Genomic DNA, 9979 nt, shown 5'->3' on the forward strand with positions numbered 1-9979 from the left:
GGCAACAATTCGGGCAGCTGTGCGTTCTTAATCTTGTTCTGGCCGTTTGGGGCCACCTGTCAGAGAAGTTACTGTTTAGCTTCCTGGGTTGGTACTAAAGCTGGCAATCTGGCTTTCTGAAAGTTGAAGGCTGCCTTCCCAGGCTGATTATCGTAGATAAGAGGTGGTTTTTCTAGGCGGGTTGCTGCTTCAGGCTGTGGGTCAGAGTTCTGTACATTCAGCCTCTCAAGTAAAACACTATAAAAAATAAGTTATATGAATAATGAAGTTTAAATACACAATATACTAAACACAAGCCCCAATTTATTAGCTTCAGCAGACATAAAATTACTCTTTAATGTGGCTATTAAAGTTTAGAAATACTTTTCAATTTTTTTTGTTTACCTTGTTACCAACTGGCACTAGTTCTGAAACATTCCTCCGAGCAGCACTGCCTGAGTGGGTTTTTAAATCACTGAGATTTAAGAGGAATCCCCTAGAGCAGCAGTTCTCAACCTGTGGGTCGCGACCCATTTGGGGGTTGAATGACCCTTTCACAGGGGTCTCCTAAGACCATCGGAAAACACATATTGAATATATAATTACATATTGTTCTTGTGATTAATCACTATGCTTTAATTACGTTCAGTTTGTAACAATGAAAATACCTCCTGCATATCAGATATTTACATTACGATTCATAACAGCAGAATTACAGTTATGAAGTAGCAATGAAAATGATTTTATGGTTGGGGGTCACCACAACATGAGGAACTGTATTAAAGGGTCGCGGCATTAGGGAGGTTGAGAACCACTGCCCTAGAGGAAAGTTGGTTCGGTGATGGATGCTGCCTCCTTAAAAGCCCAAGCATGTACAGAACAGACCACACAGAGGCCAGGCTCTGGAGCAGCGGTTCTCAACCTGTGGGTCGCGACCCCTTTGGGGGTGGAATGACCCTTTCACAGGGGTCGCCTGAGACCATCCTGCATATCAGATATTTACATTATGATTCATAACAGTAGCAACATTACAGTTGTGAAGTAGCAACGAAAATTTTATGGTTGGGTCACAACATGAGGAACTGTATTTAAAGGGCCAGAAGGTTGAGAACCACTGCTCTAGAGAGAAACTTAGAAATCAACGGTACAGAAGTCAGTCCAGTTGTTGGCAAGTTTGTGGTGTAATGGCTAGACGAAACTTGAAAATAACGAAGTGGTGGTTGAAATCAAACATCATGCCCTGCCCAGCTCCCCTACCACCACCTTCTTTGGTTCTCAGCACTAGGGCACTAAGCCGCAGGCTGTGTTTTTTCACATGTGTAACTGGAGCTCTTCAAGTTACAGCTTTTAAAAATTCCATGTACTAATCCAGACCGTGGACCAGTCACAAACTTAGCATCTCCTTTTTCTTGTCTTTAAAACAAAGCTAGTAGTGGTGACAGTATCATAGAGGTATTGGAAAGACTAAATGAGAAGGTTTGTAAAGCACTTGGCACAGTGAGGATATCTGAATTGACTGCTGTAAGCTAAATTGTGACAGAATATGGTTGCCTTTAACTGAAATTCTCTGCTTTTTTTTTTTAATTGAATTTATTAGGGTGACATTGGTAAATAAAATTGTGTTTCAGGTGTATAATTCTATAATACATCATCTGTATATTGTATTGTGTTCACCACCCCAAGTCAAATCTCCTCTCATCAACATGTATCCTCCCTTTACCCTCTCCTACCAAGCACCCCCCCCCCCATCCCTCTGGGTCTGTCTATGAATTTTGGTTTTTCTTTTTTGCTTAATCCCTTCACCTTTGTCACCCAGCCCTGCAAACTCCCCTCCCATCTGACAGCTATCAGTCTGTTCTCTGTGAGTCTGTCTCTATTTTGTTTGTTAATTTATTTTGTTCATTAGATTTGACATATGAGTGAAATAATATGGTACTTTGCCGGGGTTCTTGTCCCAGCATCAAGAAGGGTTCAGGAATCTGGAAAAGGCGCTGCGCGTAGATGGCATAGGAATCCAGAGACTAATAAAGAGTCCGGGACGAGATACAATTTTGAAAGGCATTGGGGGTCAGAGGACCTTCAGCTAAAGGAACTGAAGACTCCCTCCTTGTCTAGGACCCTTGCTTTTATTAACACAATTTGTCCTAAGGCAAGGTGAAGATAATACACTTCAAAGGGTTAGGTTTCAAAGGGTACAGAAGCATTGTCAGAATGGGGGAATTAGCCTATGGCTGTTCAGGTGTTTGGCCAGTAGGAGCAGTAACATGTAGATTAAGATGCCCTTTAACTGTCTGGCAGCCACAATCAATTTAATGTATCCTGTTCAGGTTTGGGGAAATGCCTTTAGCCATTCCACCAGGTGACTACATGTGTGACTCAACCCTGTTGAGTCCCCAAGTTTCATCAACTTTTGATGAAACTCTTGAAATTATGACATGCTGGAATTGGTCTACGGCAGTACTTGTCCTTCTTTAACTGGCTTATTTCACTTAGCATAATACTCTCCAGATCAGGGGTCCTCAAACTTTTTAAACAGGGGGCCAGTTCACTGTCCCTCAGACCGTTGGAGGGACGGACTATAGTTTAAAAAAAAACTATGAACACATTCCTATGCACACTGCACATATCTTATTTTGAAGTAAAAAAAAAACAAAACGGGAACAAATACAATATTTGTATTTGCATGTGGCCCGCGGGCCGTAGTTTGAGGACCCCTGCTCCAGATCCACCTATGCTGTTGCAAAAGGTAATATTTCCTTTTTTTTTACGGCCTAGTAGTCTGCTTTTTGGTGAGCTGTTAAATAGAATATTTGGAAGTTTCTGTAAGAGATAAGTCTCTTGGAGACTATTCCTAACACTGCAGCCAAGTGACCCTTTAAAAATGTTTCCTCTGCTCAGAATCCTGTGATGGTTCTGCATTTCACTCAGAGCAAAAAACAAAGTCTTTCTGTTCTCTGCCTCCTTTTACCTCAACCTCATCTACTACCAGGGATGCTCCTGTCTCATGTAAACTCTGCCTGAAATGCTGTTTACCCAGAGAGCCACATGGCCTATTCCCTCACCTCAATTTTGGTCAAAAGTCCCCTTTCTCCATACCTTGCTCTGTGCATCTCTCCCACTGGCACCTGGCTGTTCCTGAGTTATATCCTTTTATAATATGTTGGTAATCTAGTAGAAAAATGTTTCTCTGAGTTCAGTGAGCCATTCTAGCAAATTAATCAAACGTAAGGAAGTCATTGGAACCTATAGTCTATAGAGCGTGGGTTAGAAACCCAGGTGACAACCTGGACTTGCAGTTGGATTCTGAAGTGAGGGTTGGGGAGAAGTCTTGTAGGACAGAGCCCTTACTATATGGAATGTGATGGTCTGTCTGGTAGAAGAGTTGAGTTCAATTGTAGGACACCCAAACTGGTGTCTGAGAATTGCTCAGTGGTGTGGGGAAACATGCCCCCCGCCCCCCAGCATACACGAACACGTCAGAATTGGGTGACATAATCTTAGCTGAAATCATGAAACATTTTCATGAAATTTAATTGAAATAAGAATTTTAAAAGTCACAGTGATATCAAACCCAGGTTCAGCTTCCTGTTGCTTCAAAGCCAATACTCAAAACACAGGTGCTGATGTAAGGAAAGAGAGTTTATTCAAGTGCTGGCAGCTTAAGAATATGGGACCCTCATCCCAAAGACCACCTTAACATGTCCATGCGGGCAGAGATTTTTATAAGGACGGAGAAGGAAAAGAGAAATAGTGGCGGGGGGAGGGGGGGTGTTGAAAAATTCTCTGCAATTAAACCAGTAGAGTCTCTTCTGATAAGGACCTCGAAACTGGTCAAGCAGTGGTCTGGTGTGTGTCACCCTGGTTTTCGGCATCCTGGCTACTTCATCCTGGTTCTACTTCATCCTGGTTCTACACTTGAAGGTCAACAAATCTCCCAGAGCTGGAATGTCTGAAGGTTGGAGTCTGCATCCTTTGAAGTTAGTTCCTAGGATGCTTATACAACAAACATGCTCTTTATCTACAAGTTACATATTAGTCAGAGTCGCATTTACAGAAACATGTCAAAAGAATGGTGGGTGGGTTACAACAGGTGCACTTCATGTGAATGCACTTGCTGTCCATTTGTGGCTTGAGACACTCCTTACTACCTTGGAACCTGAGTGCCCTCTAGTGGTTAATTGTTCGTATTAAATTTGGAAATAGTTGTACTGCTAGTCAATCAAATCTCAAGGTCGAAAAGGATTCAAAGGTTAGCCATCCCATTAAGTCAGCAGTTCTCAACCTGTGGGTCGAGACCCCTTTGGCAGTCGAACGACCCTTTCACAGGGGTCGCCTAAGACCATCCTGCCTATCAGATATTTACATTACGATTCATAATAGTAGCAACATTATAATTATGAAGTAGCAACGAAAATAATTTTATGGTTGGTCACAACATGAGGAACTATATTTAAAGGGCCAGAAGGTTGAGAACCACTGCATTAAGTGCAGTGTAGGGAGCTAGATTTCATGGTATGAAAACAGAAGAATATATTTAGGAAATGGCATTACATCTTTTAATTACTAAATTTACTTGTGATAGGAAATTATCAAATAACATTAACCTCAATATCTTGTCCGTCCTTTTCCAAAAGATAAGGACATGGAGACCCAGTGAGGTTATAGCTAAGGCAACTGTCTTCATTTTTAGTAGTAACTAAAATTAATATAGTAAAAAAATTCATTACAGCATGATTGGCGAATAAGTATATAAATTCAGGGAATTGATGTATCAAATCATTTCTCGAAGACATCTGAAGAGAGACGAATCTGGGTTGTCCTGGATGCTCATTTTTTTTCTTCATTTTAGTCATTCGGCAGAGCACTGGCTCAGCAGGTGTGAACTGGCTCAGTCAATAGGCAGTTACCAGCCATGGGACTCTGGAGGCTCCAACTTTCTGATCAGGTGGCCTTCCTTTAGTGTCATAGCAGTTCTCTAACTTACAAGACCTCATCACTGTAAATACTCAAATAAGGGCACAGGGGCTTCGCTAGATTGGCATGTTGGCCACAGTGCATGCAGACTCTGTGCCTGGCCTAAGCTTGGGATGATTGGATTTGGGAGCTTGCCTGCACTCAACTACTTTCTACTTGTAAGTTTTTCCTCTAATAAACCCTACTTTATACCTACATCATTTGGCACTAGCGATGTGTTTTCATGATCCTTTTTTCAGGATGCATCACTGTATACAGGAATGTCCTAGTAGGGGCAAGGGACAAAACTGGTAGCATGTGTATTCTGTAGATGTGATTATGGACTTCCAATACAGCCCTGGTATATGGACACCTCTGGGTAGAGCCTCAGGTGCCTAGTGCATATGAAGTCATTTAACAAAGAATGAATCCATTAACCACTGATATTACTTGGCCTTGGCCCTATCTCATATCTTTCATGAATCTTGGACCGTCTGGTGTCAAGATGGCCTTTAAGGTCAGATGGGTAAAATGAAAACTCCATCTTCAGTGAAAGAATTATAAAATAGGTGAAGAAATTTCCAAACACGGTGGCGATCAAACAGGTACATGTGAGAGAGAGGGGCTCCGGGGCTGCAGGTCTCTGAAAGAGCCAGCAAAACGCACCTCTGGAAGGTGTTTTTAAAATCAGGAACAGATGTTGGAGTTTGCCAAATGATTTTTCGCATATGTAGAGAGATAATCACATGGCTTTTCATATGTACTTTGTTAATATGGTGAATTACATTGATTGATGTTTAGATGTTAAACAGATTGTGCATTCTTTGAATAAACTCCACTTAATCATGATATATTTTTATTTATTGGTGGATTTTATTTACTAAGATTTTGTTTATAAATTTTGCATCATTTTTATAAGGAATAATGTTTTGTAGTTTAACTTATAAAGTCTTTAGGGTTTTAAAAATTGATTTTGAGAGAGAGAAAGAAAGACAGAGAGAGAGAGAGAGAGAGAGAGAGAGAGAGAGAGAGAGAGAGAGACATCGATTTGTTGTTCTACTTATGTATGCATTTGTTGGTAGATTCCTGTATGTGCCCTGCCTGGAGAACCGAACCTGCAACCCTGGCTCCTCGGGATGACGCTCCAACAACCAAGCCCCCCGGCCAGGGCCTTTATTTGCTTTTAACATCAGAACAAGTTGGTTTTTGGTTTTGACTCAGAACAAGTTGGAAATGTTGCCTCCTCTTCTATTTTGTGGAACAGTCTGTGTAGAGTTGGTGTTATTTCTTCTTGAGTGTTTGGTAGAATACACCAGGGAAACCGTTTGGGCCTAGAGTTTTCTTTTTGAGGTTTTAAACTATATATGCAATGTCCTTAATAGATAAAGAGCATTCAGGGTATCTATTTCTTCTTGACTAAGCTTTGATAGTTTAGGTCTTTCAAAACATTTTTCCATTTCATTTAACTTTAAATTTATTGTCATAAAATTCTTTATAATGTACCCTTACTATCCTTTTAGTGACTGGGGATTTATAGTTATATGTCCTACACTGATGTCACTTCTTCCATTCATAATATTGGTAATTTGTATCTGCTCTTTTTTCTTAATCAGTCTGGCAGGAGGTTTATCAACTTAATTGATCGTCTCAAAGAACCAGCTTTTAATTTCATTGATTTTCTATATTATTTTTCTGTTTCCTATTTCATTGATTTCTACTCTGATCTTTATTCTTTCCTTTCTTTAGCTTTGTATAGTTTATTTTATTCTTCTTTTCTAGATTATAGAGTGGAAACTACTCAGAGACTTTTCTTCTTTACTAATATATGCATTTCGTACTATAAATTTCCCCCTAAGTATGATTGTAACAGCATGCCACAAATTTTAGTATGTTGTGTTTTCATTTTCACTCAGTTCAAAATACTTCCTAATTTCCCTTTGATTTCTTTATTGACCCATCAGTTATTAAAAAGTGGGTTATTTAATTTTCAAATACTTGAGGAATTTTGCAGAGATTCTCCTGTTTTTTATTTTATTTTTTTAATCCTCACCTGGAGATATGTTTTTATTGATTTTAGGGAGAGAGGTAAAGAGAAATATCAATGTGAGAGAGAAACATAAATTGGCTGCCTGCCATACGCACCCTCATAGCAGATTGAACCTGCGACCCGGTTATGTACCCTGACCAGGAATGGAAACAGCAACCGGGTACAGGATGAGGTTCCAACCAACTGAGCCACCCAGTCAGGGCCTGTTTTTGATTTTTAATTTAATTCCATTGTGGTTAGATAATATACTTCTTATGATTTGAATTCTTTTGAAGCTATTGAGAATTGTTTAATAGTTTATCTTATTAAATACTCCAGGTATTCTTAAAGTATATCCTGCTGTTATCAGGGGAGAATTTGATACACACTGATTCTATCATTTAAGTCTTCTGTATCCTTACTGATTTTGTCTACTTGTTCTATCATTTTTTCTCCACCTTTGTTGAAGTATAATTTTCAAATAAAATTGTATATATTTAAAGTGTGCAGTGTGTCTCAAACTAGGATTTCCAGTGTGGTCTTTTTTTATAACTTCCATGCCTCTAGCTTTTTAATGTAAGAAATAGTGTTATAATATCTGTATTAATGTCCTTGTCTGGTAATTTTATCATCTGTGTCAGTTCTGGGTCAGTTTCAATCGATCAAGTTTTCTTCTCATTATGGGTAATATTTTCTTCCATCTTTAAATGCCTGGTAATTTTTTATTGGATGCCAGACTTTGTGAAGTTTACTTTTTTGAGTGTTGAATATAATTGTACTAGAGGCCCGGTGCACAAAAATTTGTGCACTCGGGGGGGTCCCTCAGCCTGGCCTGTGCCCTCTTGCAGTCTGGGACCCCCTCGGGGGATGACCACCTGCTGGCTTAGGCCTGCTCCCTGGGGAATTGGGCCTAAGCTGGCAGTTAGACATCCCTCTGGCAGCCTGGGAGCCCTCAGGGGATGTCCACTTGCCAGCGGGGAGCAGGCCTAAGCTGCAGTTGGACATCCTTAGCACTGCTGAGGAGGTAGGATAGGCTCCCACCACCACTGCTGTACTGGCAGCCGTCAGCCTGGCTTGTGGCTGAGCAGAGCTCCCCCTGTGGGAGCGCACTGACCACCACGGGGCAGCTCCTTCATTGAGCATCTGCCCCCTGGTGGTCAGTGTGTGTCATAGTGACCAGTCATTCCCAGTCGTTCAGCTGTTAGGGTCAATGTGCATATTACCCTTTTATTATATAGGAATGCCTGGCCAGCCTGGGTGAGGGGCTGATGGCTGTTTTCAGGCTGGCCACACCCCCTTCAGTGTCGGGGGGTCCTGCTGGGGTGCCTGGCCAGTCTGGGTGAGTGGCTGATGACAGTTTGCAGGCTAGCTAAGCACCCCAGCGGGGACCCTCACCCCATGAGCATGTGGCCAGCCTGGGTGAGTGGCTGATGGCTGTTTGCAGGCTGGCCACAGCCCCTTCAGTGTGGGGGGTCCCCACTGGAATGCCTGGCCATCCTGGGTGAGTGGCTGAGGGCCATTTGCAGGCTGGCCACAGCCCCTTCAGGATGGGCGGTCTTGCTGGGGTGCCTGGCCAGTCTGGGTGAGGGGCTGAGGGACGTTTTCAGGCTGGCTAAGCCCCCTGGCAGGGACCCTTACCCCATGAGGGTGTGGCCAACCTGGGTGAGGGGCTGGTGGCTATTTGCAGGCTGGCCAAGCCCCCCAGTGGGTACCCTCACCCCATGAGGGTGTGGCCATCCTGGGTGAGGGGCTGATGGCTGTTTGCAGGCTGGCCGTGGCCCCCAGCCACCCAAGCTCCCAGTGGAGGCTGGCTGGAAGCAAGTATCTGGGGTTTACTTGTCTTCTATAATTGAAACTTTGTTGCCATGAGCAGAGGCCACAGCAGGCTCAGGGCAGGGGGGAAGCTTGGCTTCCTCCATCACCTGGGCAACCAAGCCTCCTGCTTGCTCCAGCTCCGTGGCTGCCGGCCGCAATCTTGGTTGGGTTAATTTGCATATAGTCGCTCTGATCGGCTGGTGGGCATGGCTTGGGGCATAGCGAAGGTATGGTCAATTAGCATCTTTGTCTTTTATTAGTGTAGATATCTGTAAATATTTGTGAGCCTTGTTCTGAAATGCTGCTCAGTTACTTGGAAACAGCTTGATGCTTTTGGGTCTTGCTTTTAAGATTTTCTAGATGGAACCAGAGACATGTTTATTTCAGGGCTGATTATTCCTCACTACTGAGGCAAGACCCTTCTCAGTGAGTACTCTACCTGGTGCTCCATGAACTACAAGGCTTCCCAGTCTGGATGGTGGGAAAGGCACTAATTTCCCCCCAACCCATTGGACAGAGTTCTCTCTGATCCTTTGGGTGATTCTTTCCCCAGCTTCAGGTTGTTTCCGGACCTGCATGCACTGACCAGCGCTCTGCTGAGGGGGGATCCTCTGCGTGTCTAGGTCTCGCCAGTACTCTGCCCATGAACTCCAGCCATCATCTCCCTGATCTCTCAGTTCCTTCTCCTCAGCTCAGGGAGTCTGCCAGGCTCCACATGGCGTCCCTGCAGCACAGTTAGAAACTCGCTGGAGGCCGAGAGCTAGAGGAGTCACAGGCATGCCTCGTTGTTTTCCATTCATGGAATCAGTCTTTTGTTGCCTGATATCCAGTGTCCTGAAAACCATTGTTTCACAGATTTTCTCCCGTTTTTTTTTGTTGTTGTTGTTTTAGGTGAGAGATAAGTCTGCCCTTGTTCTGCATCATGGTTAAAAGCAAAAAGCAAAAAAACTGTTTTTAATCTTATCATTATCTTTATTAATTCCAAGAATTTCAACAAAACATTTTGTCAGGAAAAAACTTAAAAAGGAATTTACTCGGGTCTGCATTTGACAAGGGCAACCTGAGGAATACCTAAGAAATGTTTAGACGTGGAGACACTGTTTCCTGGAGTGGTGAGAGAAGAGACTGTGGAGGAAACAGCATTTGAGCTGAGGAATAAAGGATTTTTGTAGAAAAGAGGGTATTTTTGACAAAAGAAGCAGCACC

Source organism: Myotis daubentonii, chromosome 3, assembly GCF_963259705.1.
Source record: "Myotis daubentonii chromosome 3, mMyoDau2.1, whole genome shotgun sequence".
Classification (NCBI taxonomy): Eukaryota; Metazoa; Chordata; class Mammalia; order Chiroptera; family Vespertilionidae; genus Myotis; species Myotis daubentonii.